This window comes from Lonchura striata, chromosome 23 (assembly GCF_046129695.1).
Source record: "Lonchura striata isolate bLonStr1 chromosome 23, bLonStr1.mat, whole genome shotgun sequence".
NCBI classification, from domain to species: domain Eukaryota; kingdom Metazoa; phylum Chordata; class Aves; order Passeriformes; family Estrildidae; genus Lonchura; species Lonchura striata.
Window position 1 is genome coordinate 10290309 of NC_134625.1, and position 18940 is coordinate 10309248.

General features: G+C 50.8%; 1 protein-coding gene across 4 annotated transcripts in view; it reads left to right on the forward strand.

Moving 5' to 3' along the window:
• SIK3 (SIK family kinase 3) overlaps positions 1-18940 on the forward strand; it is a 69604-nt gene that overhangs the window by 16336 nt on the left and 34328 nt on the right. The gene's annotated exons all lie outside the window — the stretch shown is intronic.

An 18940-nucleotide genomic window follows, 5' to 3' on the forward strand; every position in this document is an offset into this window, starting at 1 on the left:
TCCTCTACTCTTGACAGACTCCATTTGGGGTCCTGTGCACAGCTCTGGGATCTCCCACACAAGCAGGACATGGAGCTGTTGGAGCAGGTCCTGAGGAGGCCATGAAGTTGATAAGAGTACCTCCCCATCAGGAACAGGCTGAGAGCTGGGGCTGTTCAGCCTGAAGAACAGAAGGTTGTGTGGAGACCTCACAGCACCTTGCAGGATCTGGAAGGATGGTGAGGTCCTGCACAGGGTGTCCAGAGAAGCTGTGGCTGCCCCATCCCTGCAAGTGTCCAAGGCCAGATTGGAACAACCTGGGACAGTGGAATGTGCCCCTGCCCATGGCAGGGGGTGGAACTGGATGGTATTGAAGGTCCTTTCCAACGCAGACCATTCTGGGATTCTGTTCCCTGCTCCTGTCATTGGGTATGGTCTGGCAGCACAGCTCTGGCTGCAGCACGCTGCCTGTTGGCTGGGGAAGTTGTTTTGATTAGCTGCATCATCCTCGTGTGTGCAGGGTTGAGTGTTTTCCTCGCAAACACCAGTCACCCCGTGAGGAGACTATCAGCTCGTGTGGAAGAGGAAGGGTCTGAGCTTTATATAATCTGTTGGCTCAAAGACTTTTCAGAAACAAATCTTGCGACGGAGCTAGAGGCTAATGACAGCAATATGTCTGCTGGCAGCCAGCAGTGATTCAGAATAGCTTTGGATCTACCCATATGCTCTTTTCCTTGCGTTACTCCTCAGCAGAGCCGAGTGCAATTGAGGAGGGGTTTGAGGAGGGTGTGTGGCATGGGAGAGATTCCAGCTTACCTCCTGTCGGGGTGAATGCACTGCCTGCCTGCGTGAGGGAGTCATCTGCTTGTATGCTGTTACCTCTTGCATCATAACATGTCATGGCCTTGGAAAGAAACCCCCACCTAGTGAAGAATGGGCTGTATCTAGAATTGCTGGGGTGCTTCATCTCTGTAAATTAATGTACTTGAGCAGCCACTGCAAAAACTCTGATCTGTGACTGGATGCTCTTTTGGAGTGCAGCTTTAGGAGCCCAGGAAGGCCTGTGTGTAATGCAGAATTCCTGCTGGTTTCAACCAAGGCTTGCATTCTTCTCTTCTTTCTCCTTAGGTAAATGGCTACAGTGCTTCAGCAAACACTGTCAGCTCTTTGAGACAGGGAATTTCTCACAATGCTTGTGGAAGGATGAGGGCCACCATTCCATGAATGTCTTGGGATACCGTGAGCGTGGGGTAGAGCTCATGTCACCACTCAGAGCTGCTGTGGTGAGGTGGTGGCCCTGCTGCACAAAGACTCCTTACTTTAGAGGTGGTTTAGGTCCTGCTTTCTGCTTTTTATGGCTCTTACCTGGTGGTTTTTGCAGCTGATAAGTTGCTCATCCCCCTTCCTGCACACCTCTGCAGGGACGTGCAGCCGAGGCAGGGATGAGTAATGCCTTTAGAAGAAGTGTTACCCTAACCTTTTATTCTGGATGCGTACATCGAACACTCGAACCTCTACATTTTCCATTGCATTGGATGACTGTACATTCCTATCAAATGATTCATTGGATTAACATAACTTTTCTGTGAACCAAAATACCTCCTCAGACCCTCAGAGCTGAAGGGATCTTTAGCAGATGCACTGCTGGATGCTCCATGTGTGCCTTCCCCAGCCCAGTGCTGTGTGCACACGGGCTGGACTGTGAGGCTCTCCTTTTTCTCCCCCTACAAGTGCACTTGGTTCCCTCACATTCCATTTCAGTGACGTTGGAAAGCTTTTTTTCTTTCTTTTTCCCCAGAGGGATTGAGCAGAGCTGTTTACCCTCAGCTCGCCAGCCTCCCCTCGGAGAGCAGGACTGATGAACACGAGGGGGAAGGACAGGAGAGCAGGGGCAGAGGCTTGGGGTGGGAGCAGGTTGATCCTCACCTGCACAGGGTCTGCACTCTGCTCATTCTGCTTCGACAGCTGTTCTGCAGCTCGCATTGGGCTTTCAGACTGGTTTGGCATTGAGCTGTGCGACTGTGGCTGGGGCTCTGTAGCTGCCTGTGCCCGTTTGTGATGGAGTGCCATCCCTGCAGTGGTTCCTGGTTCCATCCCTCGACAGCTGCTCCTTGGAGAGCTGCAGGCTGCAAAGCTGCTGCCCAGAAAAGCAGGCATGTTGTGTGTGAGCAGCACAGCTCAGCCTCACAGCTGCCAGAATCACAGCCTGGGTGGCTGTGGTACGCCTGTGCAGATGAGTGGATCCCAGCTTTGCAGGGAGATAATTCCAGGCTGTTCCTCAAGACTTGCCCATGTGGGGTTGATTTTCTTCTTGGCAGTTGTGAAACTGCCCTCGGTGTACGCCTTACCTCAGGGCTGCTTGCCTGTCCTGCTCGTGTCCTGCTCCTCCTGGAGCCCTGCTCCCGCTGCCAGGCTGCTTTCCAGGGGTGTTCATCTGTGCCCTGCTGAGCTGCAGTCCTGCACGAGCTGTTCCTGAGCAGTGAGCTGGGAATGATTTCAGCTGGGCAGTGCTGGAATGCTCTGTGCCCATGGGAGCTGTGGTCTGTGCACCGTTGGGGTGTTCTGTGTGCAGTGACCTTGTGTCCTGCTCCTCTGGTGACGTTCAGTGCCTTGATGTCCCCTGGCCCCGGCCACCTCTGTGGCCATTGAACCTTTGGGCTACACCACCCCGTGAGGTTAGGGTGTGAACCTAGTGTTTAAACACTTATCTCCTCTTAATGTGACTTTTTTGGTAATTTTAAGCATCTCCAGGTTGTTAATCCTGCTGGAATGATGCCCTGTGTTTTGCAGCTCCCCGGGATACAGGGCTGTGGGATCTGAGGGTGCAGCTAATGACTTTATAGCAGCTTTTGTAGCTTGACCTCGGAGCCTGATGGTTGTGTCTGGGAATGAGCAGAGGAATGTGAGACATAGAAGCTGTGGCTTGTAGGAAATAAGTTTTTTTGGAGCCTTGTTGGTGGCAGTGACTGCATCCCCATCAGCCTTGTGGGCTCTTTACAAGGTGCACGTATTGGTCCTGCACCATTATAGTTATCTCAGGTATCACATTTATTGTCTTAGACTCTACCACATTCTGCAAACAGAGAAAGATTCTTGTTTTTCCTGAGGCAGCTGTTGCATTTATGGAATTTGTGGTACGTGCTAGAATAGAAACTCATTTTCATTTTGTACCTGAATCATAGAAAGTCAGGCTAACACGACAGAGCTCGTTGCTGCAGAAGCAAAAGTTCTCCTGCAGCACATGAACCTCTGGCTGTGCTGGCTCCACTCAACTCTTCCCCTCCTCACTACCCCAGCTTAGCACAGCTGTAACTGCATGGGGCAGACACCCAGGACAGAGGGTGATTTTCCTGGAAAAGTGACAGTACGTGCTGTGGTCTGGGGAGCAACACCCCTCACCCAGCTGGGCTGGAGCAGCATTCTGCATGTTCCATGCAGGCAGTCCTGTTCTGAGCGTTCCTCTTGCACGCTCTGAACAAGTAAAAAGCAATCCTTGGGCATGCAGGATTGCTGGCTGACATCTTCCTGCATCCTGGTGCTGGGATTGAACTGAAATAAGCTGATCTGGTTGCTGGCACCAAGAGCAGCCATCAGTTCGTGTGGCCAGTCCTGCAGCTGGTAAATAAGCCTTTGTTTTCATCTGCATTTAAAGAGAGAAAAAATACTAATCAGCCTGGTGAGACAGTGCCTTTAGTTTCTTGCTGCTATCATTCAAATGAATAGAAATCTCATTTATCTCCTCCTGGTGATATATGTCCCTGGAGAGCAAGGTCATGGCAAATGATACAAATGAATGAATAGGGGAGATGGGAAATATGATCTGAAATTCCTGCAGGCTCGCTCATCTCGCACCCTCCGTGTGTCAAGGGAGCCTGGATTTACGTCACTGTGCCTTACATAAGGATCTATAATGTGATAGCTCCCGAGGTTGTGTGGGTCTTGGGAGGCTCCTGTGTAATTGGTTCAGTATGTGCTCAGCAGAGCTGCACAGCTCTCGTGGACAGCTCTGCAAGGCTTGCTGCTCAGGAACCTTTATCCAACCCTAATGCTTTTTTTTTTTCTCTAGCATCACCATTTTCTTTGGGGTTTCAGCTGTTGCAGGTGTCTTAAATGGTTAAAAATGCTCAAGGGGGGAAGAATTCAGTTAAGGTGTAAATCAGCTCCCTGAAGCTGAGCATTCAATATTTCACAGAATCCCAGAATCCCTGAGGTTGGGAAAGATCTCCAGGACCATCGAGTCCAGCCTGTGCCCCATCCCCACCTTGACCCAGCCCGGAGCTCTGAGTGCCACATCCAGGCATTCCTTGGACACCTCCAGGGATGGGCACTCCAACCCTCCCTGGGCAGCCCCTGCCAAGGCCTGGCCACCCTTTCCATGGGAAATTCCTCCTGCTGTGCACCCTGAGCCTGCCCTGGCCCAGCCTGAGGCCGTTCCCTCTCCTCCTGTCCTGTTCCCTGGGATAATATCCCAAATCCCTTCTGGCTGTCCCCTCCTGGCAGGAGCTGTGCAGAGCCAGAAGATCCCCCTGAACCCCCTTTTCTCCAGGCTGAGCCCCTTCCCAGCTCCCTCAGCTGTGCCTGTGGTTCCAGCCCCTCCCCAGCTCCATTCCCTTCCCTGACACAGAAGCAAGGGAATAATTTGGGTAAATGTTGGTATCAATGTGAATAAGTGAACAAGCAAGGCAGTGGTTTTGCATTGCTGCTGTTTTCCTTGGTTTCTTGTACAGCTGCAATAAATCCCTTGCCCAGGACTGGTTAAATCCACTGCCCACCTCTCCAGGTGCTCTCTGGACGTGCCCTGACCAATGTGCATGTCCCCAGGTAAGCAGGGTTGCAAGTGAAGACTCGATGCAGAAGGTCTGTGCTCGTTCCCTTGCAGGTTTTGGGGCACACTCAATGTTTTGGCTGCGGGGCTGGGTGCGAGCGGGCGCTGCTGACATTTATGTAGTGGTCTTGTGATAGTCCAGGTTTAGAAGGCAGGCAGCTTGTTTTACTGGGCACGTCACCCGATAGCTGTACAGTATGAGCTGCTGGCTGCAGTCCCCTCTGACTGTACAGCCCAGGCAGAGGGCTCTAAAGCACTCCAGCTCCAGGGCCGTGTAAAAAACTGCGTGACAAACCTGCCTTGCGCTGGCTTTGTGTTCCCAGGGACGGGGCAGGCTCCCTCCCTCCAGATGGGACTCTCATCATCCTTAGGATAAGAAAGAGTCACTTCAAGTTTCATCTGGACTTTGAATTTTATTGTGGTTTTGTGTTGATGTGCAGAAAAACAAAAAACTGCTTTCTGAGTGACACTGAGGTGCTGGAGCCTGTGCAGAGAAAGGCAATGGAGCTGGGGAAGGGTCTGGAGCCCCAGCAGCAGGTGAGGCTCAGCCTGGAGCAAAGGAGGCTCAGGGGGACCTTGTGGCTCTGCACAGCTCCTGACAGGAGGGGACAGCCGGGGGGTCGGGCTCTGCTCCCAGGAACAGGGACAAGAGGAGAGGGAATGGCCTTAAGTTGTGCCAGGGGAGATTTAGATATTAAGGAAAATTTTTTCACCAAAAGCATTGTCCAGCCCAGGGCAGTGGTGGAGTCCCCATCTCTGGAGGTGTTTTAAAGCCATGTAGATGTTGCACTTGGGCACGTGGGTTGGTGGTGGCCTTGGCAGTGTCATTGGACTGATCTTAGAGGGCTTTTCCAACCTAGACAATTCCATGATTCCAAGGCAGCAGGGCAGACTGAGACCTTTATTTGCCGAGGCAGGGGTGCTGGTGGTCTGTTCCATACACAGCACCTTTCTGGGCTGCCATTTTCAGTTAAGAGTTCTTAAAACAAAGTCCTGTGAGGAAATGAAGCCCTGCCTTGGCAGCCCTGCTGCCTGATCTTTGGTAAGTGCAGATGTGCATCTTGGAACAATTTACTCCTGGTTGTGTTTAGGGCTACCAGAGTGACTGTTCATTCCCACATATGGAGCATGGTTTCAGAAGGTAATTTAAACAAATGGAGCGCCACTTCCAATTTCTCAGGCTTCTAGTTTAGGAGCCAAAATTGTTCTGCTGGCTCCAGCTTGCCCACCCTGGCTGTATCAGTTCCCATATGGCCTGCCAAGTTTGCAGTGAACTATCTATGGTCCCTTTCCCTTCTGAGGAGGCAAAAATCCCTTGGCTGAGAGTGGTTTGGGCTTTGTTGGGACACGGAGCGGGGCAGGGCTGGGCAGGCTCTGGTGGTCAGGAGAGCCCTGCCTGGGGCTGAGCCATGCTGTTGCTGATGTGACAGGGGTTTTGTGAGCCCCAGCTGTGCCTTTCCCCGTGTCAGGGGTTAACAGATCCATGATGCGCCCAGGTGGCATCAGCTCCTGCTGCTGCACTTTGGGAAGGGGAGTGTGGGATCAGAAAGTGCCCTGGGCTGTGTGGACAAGGCAAGCACACCTCTGTTTTGTGGCAGCTGGCACTGGAGGGTTACCTTAATACGTAGTTCTTTTGCTGTTCCGTGGCTCTCGCTGCACTGTTAGGTCTAGGCTAAGTGAAATGATTTAGTAGCACATCAGCTTGTGCTTGTGAAAGCAAATATTTTTGTCCTACTGAAAGCAAATGGAAATGTGTGGTCAATGTCCTGGTGCAGTAAGTCCTGACCTGCTGCTTGGAAGAAGCAGGAAATAGTGTGATGAGGGGAAAGCGATGTGTTTTGAGCTCGGTGCATGTGTGTGGAGGGGAGCAGTGCTGCTCAGAGATGCACAGCAGTTCCCCAGGCACTGGCAGTGGCCAGGGGCCCATCTCCTCTGTGCTGCTGTTACTCAGTGGTCCCGTGAGCTGTGAGTACTCACTGCCTGCCCTGGGCTTTGTACGTGTGGAACAGCTCAAATACCCAAAACTCAGACGCGCCAAGCCGTGTGCTGCAGACTTGGTTTAAGACCCCCAAACGGATCTGTAGGTTGGCTGTATTTGTTTGGTTTTTGTTTTCTTGCAGTTTCTGCACATATAAAAGAGGCTTTGTCCTCTGTGGGCCCTGAATTTCCCATGTACAAGGAGAGGCATTGAGAGAATTCCAGGCTGCGGCTTTGCTTCCACGTGCCCCTGCTGCATTTACCTGTATTTAGTGCGTGTCTCTGACTCAGTGTTTACTCTTCAGTATTTAAACATTCCCTAGAAATTAAATCTTTTAAGAACATTATTCTTCACACCAAGTGCTTGTAGAAGCCCAGTTGTGCAATGCCTACGCTCATGTATTGGCTGCTGTCTTACTCCCTCGGAACAGGATTTATGGTGGCAAAGCAAAGCAGCAGCCACAATTAGAATTTGGGTACTACAGCGCTGAAGTGCTTTCAAAATAGCAGTGTCTGTGCTCCAAAAATACTCCATTGTCCCCTGCTCTGAGAGCTGGTGACAGCCATGGTTACTTGTCCCACGTGAGGGCTGTGTTGGAGCCGAGGGCAGGATCTCCCTCCGGAGTCTCGGGGCACCTGAGCCCTTGGTGCTGCCTGCTGGCACCAGGAGCGAGTTTGATTTGCAGGGCTGGAGCAGCAGGGATCAGAGTGACACCCATTGCCGTCTGATCTTTGGCCCTTTGCCACATGCTGTCACCAAGCTGGGGCTAATGGCCTCGTGTGACATTTGGGAGCCTGGCTGGGACGCTCCAGGTGCCCGTCCAGAGCTGAATGCACCCCTCGCAGTGCAGCTTGCACAGCAGGTGAATCAGAGCCCCGGGTCCATCCTGTGCCACGGAGTGCCACCCAGCCTGTGTCCCGGGCCGCTGCCCTCCAGCCAGGCTCCTGGGCTGGCTTGGGCAGCCCTGGCACGGGGCAGGGGCTGGGTGCCCTTTTGCTCACACCTTGTGCCACGCCGCCCTGGGAGCCCGGGGCTGGATCATGCTTTGGCTTTGAAGTAGGTTTTCAGCTCCTGAGCGTGTAATCTCTGGGTTTAAGTCATTTCTGCTGATAAGGGAAATCAGATAGTCTTGTTGGAAGTGGCTTGTAGGCTTCTCCAGTGTTGCAATTCAGTTCTGTGCCCAAGTGAAAGGTGATTCTTTAACAAGTTGGTCCGTGCAGTTACTGCTGTGGAAAATTCTTCTGTCAAGCTTGCTTTGTTATGAAACAAATTCAAATTTCAAGCAAATCTTTGTGGTTTTGGGGGGAGCAGAAACTTCCTAAAGTTCCAAGAGGCAGCTCCTGTGTTCTGACATCACTGGGAGGTCTTAGTGGAAATGACTGCAAGGGTGTTTTGTCTTCTGCAAGCTGGAATGAGATTCCCTGATTCTCCCTTGCTAAAAGTGAGGGAATTTCTGCCTTCACCCAGGTAATACCTCTGTAGAACATCAGTTTATTTTAAGTTGGGCTTTATGATCAGACCCAAGCTGCCAACCTTTCATCTTCCTTTGTTACAAACTCTGCTGAGGGCAGGCAGAAGGCTGGGGGTAGCCAGTGCTTCTCCCCTCTAACTGGGGGTAAATCCCTGGTGCTAATGCTGGCACAGTTTGGTTTGCTTCTCCTGCAAAGCCTGGGCAAGATGAGGGTGAGGAAGGGACTCTCCATCGCTTGGATGTGGTTTATCTTGGTTGTTGAGGGTTAATGTGTTGAAGCCTGCATTCCTCACAGTTTCACTTTTGGCTTCTCTTTCTAAAAATTTCCACTCCATTTCATAACAGTTCTGGAGTGAGGGGTGGTGATACTCAGGAACCTTTGAGTCTGAAAATGTTCTCTGTAATCGGGGGCTGGAGGCAGCCACAGTTGTTTTCAGGCCCAGGGGAACCAGTCTTCCTGACAATAACATTAACCCTCCCTAAATCAGCTAATTGAAGGATTTTTAATTAACTTAAGGGGTGGGGATGGTAAATAGAAGCAGTGGTTTTGAGAAGAAAATTGCTTTCTGCTGTAGTCTTGTGACTGATGAAGATTCTGATGTTAGAAGCTAAAAAATAGTGTCTCACTAGTTTGATCATTTCTATTGCTTTTGGAGCCAAGCACAGACCCAGTGACTGGGTTTTGTGGCACGTAACAAACATCATTATTGATGGAGGAGTGTCTGAGAGGCAAACTACAGCCTTCCAAAGCTTTATGTGCACACAAAGGCTGGATTCAAAACTTTGAGTGTAACAACTGCACTGACTTTGTACTGAAACTACTTTGGGTGTATCCTGATAGTTCTGCCTCCCAAGCTGATAACCCCGAGCTGGAGTATCTTTGCCAGGCTGCACTGCAGCATAAGAAACTTTCCTGAGACTCAATGCCTTCATCAGTGTCTCTACAAGACATCTTGTGACAGGGCCACTGCTTGTTTGTTCCCATAGAAACTGCCATCTGATCGTGGCAAACTGCACAAAGGCTCCTGCTGCAAACGCAGCGTCTAAAAATTCCTCAGTGTATCATCCAGATCTGGCATCGTGCTTTATTCCTCGCTTCCCCAGCACAATCTCGGCCCCTTCCAGCTCAGTGTGCTCCAGGTCCCGTAGTGTTAATGCAATTGGCACCTTGAAAATAATCCTAGAGCTAGAGGTGATGGTGTCACCTCCTGGTTGTGATCTCAGAGGTGCTGGCAAGGGAGCAGTGTTTGCAGTCTCTGCCAGCAGCAGGATGATGCACATGGAAATCATAAATACTGAAAAAAAGGCATTTGATGCATTTGGAATCTTCAATATTAGGAAGAAATTCCTTTTCTGTGAGTGTGTGGCTGTTGCTTTTGATATGTTTTGAACATCCAGCTAGTTTGACTTTGGTGTAGAAAAGATCCAACACTTACAGGTTTAGGAACATATCTGTGCATCAGAGCCCAGAATCCCATATTCCTAAATGGAGCTGATGCACATGGAGAGCAGCAGTGATTCCTCCCATGCTCTGTGTCAGTTCAGATTTGGTGTGGTGATCCCAGAGTGACATTAGCGCTCCTGCAGCCCTCTGGTGTGAGCGGAGCTGCACACAACGTACGTGCACGCTGCAGCTCCCGTGCATGCCGGCGCCGCTGCAGAGCCCTGCTCCTCCCTGCAGTGTGGGCAGGATGCGGAGCAGGAGCCCAGCACGGAGCCACCACCACGCTCGGGCTGCTGGGCTGAGTGAAAGGGATTGTTATACGGGATGACAAATTCCTCTGGAGCTTGTTGCTGTTTGCAGAAGGGAAGCCAAGACATTGGTGCTTAATATCTTCCAGAAGTCCTTGGCTTTAACCCTTAGGGAGCCTCAGGAAACCCTCTGGAAGCCGGTGCAAAGGCTCCCTGTGGCTCTGGCAGCTTCTCCCAGGCAACCAGCAGCAGGATGAGAGGACGTGATAGCCCCAGGCTGTGCCAGGGAAGGTCAGGTTGGACATCAGGAGGAATTTCTTCACAGAAGGGGTCGTTGAACATTGGCAGGGACTGCCCAGCGAGGTTTGGAGTGCCCATCCCTGGAGATGTCCAAGGAGTGCCTGGATGTGGCACTCAGCTCTGGGCTGGATGACAAGGTGGGGATTGGTACAAGTTGGACTCGATGCTCCTGGAGGTCTTTTCCAGCCCAAATGATTCTGTGGTTGTGCTGCACGTCCTGGTGCAGTGCCAGGTGTTTTCCCAGGATGCAGTTTACAGCAGGAGGATTTCTGTGGTGCACGGCAGGCTGGGGAGCCCAGCCAAGGGCGCTCCTGCTGCGTGTGTTGGTTTTGTCATTAAAAAATACCCATTTGCTGTCATTGCAAAATAGCTACTCTCAACTTGTGCTGCAGTGCTGGGTGCTCCATAGGGCTTAGACAGGAGTGAGGTGAGATATTTCCTCTCAGGAGACCTCTCAGTCCAAGTAGTGTTCTTTGCAGGATAAGCATTGCTTAAAAAAATCCAAACCCTAACAGTGTGTTCTCAACACATCAGTTCGTGCACACCAGCTTCTAAATTTCCTTATTTCTGAGCTTTATGTTATTTTATAATCCAGTAATTCAAACCTGCCTCTGACTGTACACTCTGTACCTGAAATGCACTATTTTCCCCTGTCACTTGAATTTTTAGGTCACGACTGAATTAGAGCAAAATGACAATCCAGGGAACCTTGTATAACACTTTCAAAACCTGCTTGCTGTAATATCCTGGCAGCTTTTTAAAGATTTGTCATGATGTTTGAGCCAGGCCTTTCCCATGAAACCTGGCAGGTCGACTCCATGTCCCGTGGCCCCTCTGCTCTCGGGGATGGTCTCTGCTGGGGCTCTGTTCCACAGCAGCATTCCTGATGCATCTCCTGCTGTCACAGATTTCTTCCTCCATGCAAATACATTTCCAAAACTCTGCTGCTAAGCAACTCTCTCCGAGGCTGGAGAGTAAGGCATGAGGAGCAGCTGAGGGAGCTGGGGGGGCTCAGCCTGGAGAAAAGGAGGCTCAGGGGGGACCCTCTGATTCTCTACAGATTCCTGACAGCTATTGGAAGGAATAGGTGGAATCCCTGGAGGTGTTCAAGGAAGGACTGGACGTGGCACTCAGTGCTCTGGGCTGGTGACAAGGTGGGATCAGGCACAGGTTGGATTCAGTGATCTCAGAGGACTTTTCCAACATCACTGATTCTGGGATTCCTTAAATGATTCAGTGGCAATCTCGGGAGAGGTTTGGAAGCAGAATCCTGCACCGAGGTCAGTTGCAGTGTTCAGCTGACATCTCCTGGAATAATACTGACAAATGGGTATTCAAGGTGTTGGTAAGCTGAGCTGGGTTTGTCTCACAGGATGTTTTAGGCCGTGGTGTTTAAATTGAGGGGAGAACAATTAAGTGAGTGGCTTGAACGGGCGACCTGGACTGGAAGGGGACCAAGGTGGGCAAGTGTCCTCCCAGAATTTGATTCTCCTCTTGGCTTTGCTCGCCTGCAGGTGGCTGGGAGGCCGAGCTGTAGCTCAAGCAGGAGTGCAGTCAGGCCTGAGCAGAACTGCAGCGTTCCCATCTGCTGTCACCGGGGCTGGAGCTGAGCCTCCTTGGCCAAAGTCGAGCTTACGTGACCGGGCTCTGCTTTTTCACATCACATTTGTTAGTTAACCAGTTTGCAGTGATTTAAATGCACCTCCATGAGCTTCTGCACTAGTTCAAGTGCATTCAAAAACCGGTTTTAATTATCAAGTGCAGTCTTTGTGTAGTAAGTGCCAAGAGTGCTTTTAATTTGCATGGAAGCCATGGAGGTAGTGCTGCAGACTGTCAGCAGTCGTGCCTGCACCACAGCCGTGTTCAGGGCTCAGCCTTCGCTCCTTCTGCTCAGCATTGTCCTGCTACATCCCACTAGAATTCCTGCTACTGCTACAAGTAGGAGCTTTTACAACCTGCCTTTTACTTCAGCCTCTTCTCCTTTGGCCTAAGCTGATTTTTAATACTTGTTCTTAGATATTCTGCTTTTATGTTCCAGGTATGGAGGAGTTTGATGAACTGACCTCCCAGGCACAGAGCTTTTGGTGCCTGCTCTCTGTGGATGGAGAAGTGGACGTGTTTCAGGGTGGCAGTGCTCACTGTAGACTGGCATTTGTCCGTGTGGTTTGCTCTCTTCCCTCACCAGGATAAATAATTTTCCATGCCACCTCTAATTCACGTTCTGACTCCTGTGAAGTTCTCAGCCTTGCATCTGGGAAACATTACAGGAATTTTACAAAGCTTCTGAACTAAAAACAAATTACTGGCATATATGCCAGCTGAAGCTGTTGGGGCTGGAGGGGTTTTCTGCTGTAACAGAGTGTGAAATGAAGCCAGGGGGGTCAGTGGGAATGCAGACAGGGCACGGTGTGAAGTTGGTGGGATTCAGCAGACAGGAATGATGTGGCTATCCCGTGCTGTGTTTGAGGTGGTTAGGTGTGGCTACCTGCAGTCTGCTGTGCTGAGACTTGCTCTGCCTTCGGCTCAATCCCGTGGAGTCTCTTGCTGTAGCCCAAGAAAAAAAAGGCAGCACTGGCAGGGACCAGGAGATGCAGTATCTGACCAGAACTTTAAAAAGCTCTGGAAATCTTGTCATTAAGAAGGATAAGGGCTAGAAGTAGATGTGGTGTAGCTTAAGGGATTCCTGTTCTTAAGCTGTGCATGGCTGACCTCCTTGGTCGTTGCTTGGTCCTCTGAGTCCTGCTCAGCCTGAGGCCCAGGGAACTTGCTGAGCAGCCATCAGGTTTTGTGGGGCTGTGTGGTAATTCCGTGCAGCCTGGATACACTCTTCCCAGCCCTGTGTGGAGTACTGTGGCCTCTCCTTGTGCTCGGCCTCTTCCCAGGTCTGTGTTTGCAGCCCGAGGTGATGATTCACGAGCTCGCCCTCGCAGCACCTCCCGTTTGCAGCAGGAGGCTCTTCGTGCACCAGGATGGTTTGTTTATCTAATTGGCATCTCCAGCTCCCTTTCCTGTGCCTTTCCCTGCAATCCCAAAGCCCTTGATGCTGTTCAGCATGCTCTGATGTAGTGTGTGTCAGCCAGGGCAGGTAACTCCGAGTCTCTGTTGTTCCCCGCTGTTGCCCCAGGTGATGAAATAATGAGGAGAAGCTCTCCAGGAGGGTTTGGGACCTGGCACCCAGGTGAGTGTGACAAGTAGAGCTCTGGCAATGTGACCAAGCTTTCTCGTGGCTGGCTGGATGTTATTTACACAGCTACGCTGTGGCTGAACATGACAGAATTTACCTGTCATCCCGTGCAGCTTCCAGAATGGGAAAGAGTTTGCATTTGGGATTAAATCACCATTGAACTGGCACTGAGGCTGCTGTGTGAAACAGCAAAAGTCAGGTGGGGAGCACTTACACCTCTCAGGCCTTTTTGATGGCTTCTGTTGGAAAAGAGAAGCTGCAGCTACTGGCACAGGCTAATCCAGGACTGGGAAAGGAGGAATGCAGCACAGATAAAGGCTGGGATCCTTGGGGGTGCTCTAGATGAGCTTCCTGTGACAGTTGTGAGCTGCTGTACATGCCCTGAAATGATGAGATTTCCTTACCTGGGTGTAGCTGGTTCTCTGAGCCGTGGATGTGAATGTGGGGTTTGTGCTTTGGCCACTGAAGTCCCAGCTGTGCTCCCTCTGGGACAAGGAAAGGTCGTGGCAGAGCACGGCGCTCACACAAGCCGGCATTAACATTGCAGCCGGCCAAGAGGATTTGGGTGTATTGACTTTTCTCGTAACACCAGCAGTATTTTCTTCACCTTGTGCAAGACACAAGTCCCTGCATTGATTGTGCAGAGGGATGTGGACAAGGTAGAACTAACTTCCTTCCTGAGCAAATGCAGCTTCTCTGAGCACATCTTCGTCCACAGTTTCCTGCTTTCATTTGCTGCCAATATTTGCATTTGTGCCACCTCCAAAAGCCACAGATGTTGCTGCAGACTGGCCTAGTTTTATTAGCTGTATCACTTTGACATAGGTAGGTTCTGCTGGGTGGTTAACTCCGAGGAGGAGATGCCCCCGTGTTACCCACGAGCTTGCCAAGAGAAGTCTGAGAATCGGCAGTGTCAGCACTTCCTTTTTGTCAAGCTCTTTCTTATGGCTGAAAACTGTACAAATTGCCTATTTGCATGGAGGGAGCTCACTTTTGGTGACCCCAAACACACCAGCAGGCTGGTGCTGACAGCTTGTCCCTGGAACATGTGCCTCTGCCATCGCAGCGTCCATACGAAGCTCGGCGTTGCTGTGCAGTGACATCAACCCAGCAGAGCTCCCGAGAAGGACACGACCCGCAGGAGCCTGGAGCTGACGCTGTGTTTTTATCACAGCCCTGTGTCCATATGTCAGCTGAGTGCCTCTGCCTGTGGCTCATATACATATCTCCAGTGTGTGCTTCCTTATCCCTCTGGTTTTCCCCTTTCTCCATTGTAATTCTGGTCCCTGCTGCTGGAGTTCTCCTGTGCAGCTCTGGTATCTGCTTACAGGAATGATTTTTACCCCTCCAGCAGCTGCTTAATCCAAACAGGCCGTGTTCCCGAGCTTCCCAAGTGTTTGTGGCAGGCAGGAACAGCTGGAAGAGTTGCTCCCTGTCAGCCCCTCTGACAGCTCACGTTGTCAGCCCAGGAGGGCTGTGTTGGACAGGGAGAACGGGCTCCTTTGCAACTGCAAATTCAGGAGGAATTTGGGTGGATGAGCCTTCTGCAGGCTTATTCATTTATTCTAGAGACCCTCTGGTGACAGCTCTCCATGTGGCTGCAGTCTGCCCTGTGCCCTCGGGGTGACACAGGAGCTGCAGGGACATCTCCACCATGGCAGAGGACACCAGGCAGTGTTTACTGAGCGTTTTCCAGGAGGAATCTGGAGCAGGAGGACTCCCCGGGACAGTTCTAGGAAATGCCTTGCTCCCAAATAAACATGTTGATTTTCTCAATGCAGTCGGTTTGCCGGTGCCATCTGTTGGCTCCCATTCCATGGAGGAGACCCGTGCTGATTTGCAGGAATGCCACTGCCATAATTACACTTTTACAGTGAGCACTGATCACACTGAGCACATGGGCTCCTTTTGGAAGAAGTGGAGGTTCCTGATTTTCACTCAGGCCACTGCAGAAACAAGTGAATTAAAAAGGAAAAGGTGATTTCTTTATGGAACAATCACTCGTGCAAGAAATTTTATTTGTCATTGGATTATAATTGGATCCAAGCAGATGCGTGGCATGAAGGAGCAGATTTTAGCCCAGGCCAGGGTCTCTGGCTTGTTCCTTTGTTCACAGCACAGGAATAAAAGGAAGCAGTGTCCCATGGCCCCTTTCCACTGAAAACAGACCGTGCTTCCACCTCTTTCTCTCCCAGAGCCTTTGCAAGCGGCTGGAGCAGTGCAGGGCACAGTGGCTGTCCTCTCCCTGCCCATCCGCCTGGGCACCCAGCAGTTCACTTCCCTTCCTCTTGGCAGGGCACTGTGGATTCAAGGAAGTCTGTCTGGATTGTTATCCACACTCAGCTGAGAAACAAGATGTCCATATAAATTTTAACTCCTGCAAGCTGATACTCTCTCCTATTCCAAACCCTGTGCTTTGCTTCAGATCCCCTCACCTTGGCATATTTAGCTCTGCTTGCTGCCAGATTTGAAACTCTGGTATTTCAGAGCAAAATATGAATTTATAATGCTGTTTGTGTTACAGTTTGAGAACTTCAGGAGAAACCTGTGATTTGAGAGGAGGAGTTGTCAAGGCTTTGTGTGCTGGGCTGAGGGAAGTGGCTGGTGCCCAGGGCAGAGGGGCAGCCTGGGCTCCTCCCCAGGAGCTCACATCTCTGAGCATTCCGGGGTGACTGAAGGCACCTTGGCCTGACACGTGCCTTCCATCCCTCCTGACTTCCCACGGGATGCAGAGGGGTGTGCTGCTACCAGGGATTTCTGGGTGCTCCCCTCGGCCTTCCAGAGTTCCGTACCCCTCCTTCCATTCCCCAGCTGCCCCTTCTGCTTCCGTGTGGTTGGAATTTCCACTCCTCCCCACAAGGCTTTTGCCTAGCATGCACATACACTCGGCACAGCTTTAGGATCACAGGAATTACAGATCAGTGTTCAGCTGAGGTGCAGCAGGAGAAAAATCTGGAAAAACAATGAAGGAGCCACCTGCAACCTGCAGCTGTCACTTTGAACGCCTTACCCGCTCTCCACCAATTGTTTTTAACAACTTGTCATTTCTCCCAAGTAACAATTCCTTCCCCAAATTACTAGTGCAAGTTTTACTTGGATGCAAGAAGGAATAAATGAACTGTTTACAAGTGGCGGGAACATTTTGTTAATTGGTAGCAGCATGCATGCTCCAGGCTTGGCATTTATCCTCCTGCCTGTAAGCTTCATTAACTTCTGATAAAAGAATAGTTAATTTCTCAGACTCCTTTTTTAGAGTATTTCATTGTTGGAGAATTTAGATCATGGTTTTCTTCCACTTCTGCTTGTGCCTGAATTTCTGCTTTACTTAATGAAGTTTAGTCTTCCTCTCTATTTTATGTGATGTTTGTAAGCATGAGGGAATGCAGTTGATTTTGGGGTTTATTTTAATTGAAACTGATTATTTTTGCACAAATAATTATATATATATATATATATATATATATATATACACACACACATATATATATATTTGGAGGCAGGGCAGTTACCGCCCTGACAGGGATTTTATCATAAAATATGAAGGTTAGCATTCATGTGCTTCAGATTTTGCCCTTAAAGATCCTTTTGTTTGGTTGTTTTTTTCCAATTTATAGTCTCTGATAAATAAATAATTAATAAAATAAAGGGCTGAATTCATTGTGGCCATCCCTTGAGCTTTAGATGGAGTCGGTGTGGCTGGTGCAACACAAGGACCTCAGCCAGGCCCTTTTCTGTTGAAATCCCAAGTCATCTTTTGAGGGAAAATACTAGCCAGCTAGGAAATTTAGGAATGGAGAAACCAACCTGATCTGTTCTGGAAAACCTTTAAACCAGTCCTTCCCTCTGGAAAAGTAGTGATTCTCCAAAAGAGCCCAAAGAGCAGAGCTCTGGAACAGAGCAACTGCAGAGCCCGGGGTGGAAGATCAGCCCCATCCCTGACATTCCCTGCATGTCCCTGCTGCCCAGGCAGGGGGGATTTCCTACTTCCACCCTCGTGGGGTCCTGAGGAAGCTCTGCATTTCCTGAAACCGGAGCACGAGGTGGTTTCCCCAGGATTTTTCAGGAGATTTTTGCCTTTCATGTTGCATCAGTTGCTGGAGGCATTTGTGTGGAATGAACACATTCGGAAGAAACCCCCTTCAGGTCTCTCCTCTGTGTAACTGCTGGGGGTGGGTTTGGGGCTGGGGCTGCTTGGCTGAGCTCGGGATGAGGTCCTTCTCAAGGAGAACATCTCCTGGGTGCTGTTGGTGTGGCTTTGCTCCCCATCCAGGTATTGTGTGTCTTGTGGGTGTGGAGTTTCGCTCTGCGCGTGTAAATCCCGCAGCGTCACAGGGAGACAGGGGAGCTGGCAGCCTGGTCCTTCCTGCCCCCGGTTATCAGGGAAAACCAGAGGAATTCAGTTCTGTTGTGTCTGGCCCTACTGACCAAGCTGGGTGCAATCAGATGCTCTACATACCTTGAACTCGGCTGAGAGTGTCAGCTCGAGCCATATAATTAAGCTGGGAAATGAGAGTTCCTTAGAGCAAATATAGAGCTGAGAATGAGTAAGGAGCTTAGGAATACTCCAGATCTGTGGATTTTCATTTACGTCTCTGGGCCTGAAAATGACTCATGTCTCTGGGTAGACATCTTGGCTTTGCTCTCAGAGGAAGCGTCTCTTAGCTTTTATGTGTATTTATGCTCAAGCTTTACAAAAGCCCGTTCTTGCAGGAAAACCTTGGGCGAAAAGCATGTGGAGAGCGCTTCCCAATCCCCCTCTGGCTCTCTCAGCTTTCCCAGCCCTCTGCTGAGCGCTGTGCTCGGCTCCCTGCGGCGTGGATCCCGCGCTGGGCTGGTCCCGGGGCTCTGCACCCCGTTAATCACGGCCCCGGTGCCTGGCAGCCCCGGCTGCCGTTTCACCTCCTCGTGCCTCGGCTCCAGCCCCGCTGCTGCCAGCAGCTCCCAGCGCCGAGTGCCAGACCTGGCTGCCGTTCAGCTCCCGCTCCTGCTGTAGGAAGCGTGCTCGGTGACTTGGAAGGCTGGAAGCGTTCCTGCGCTCTGAATTAAAGGTTTCAAATGAAAGAAACGGCTTATTGTACTTGGGTGCCTTTTCGGGATTCTGCTGGGTTCTGCTCACATGCAGGGCGGTTATTGCTCTGGCAGGGATTTGGTCATAAAATATGGGGCTTAATTTTCATGTGCTTCAGATTGTTCCCTTAAAGAAAGATTCCCTTGAAGGATCTGAAGCTGCTTTTGTTTGGTTGTGTGTGTGCCTGTGAGAGCATCCCTTAGCCCTGCCCGTGGGGCTGGCACTGGGAGAGGGACATGTGTTTGGGTCGTGTGCCCCTGTGGGTTTGTGCCCGTGGTCGTGGCACGCTGCTGTGCACAGAGCACTTGTCCTTGTCCCCACTGAGCTCTGGGGTCTGGGACAAGCCAAGCATTTCTGTGTCAGATCTTTCTGGCCGCGCATCCTCAGCGGTTTTTGTGGCAGTGCTGCTTTGCATGCCCTTCCCCAGGCCTTTGCATGATCCT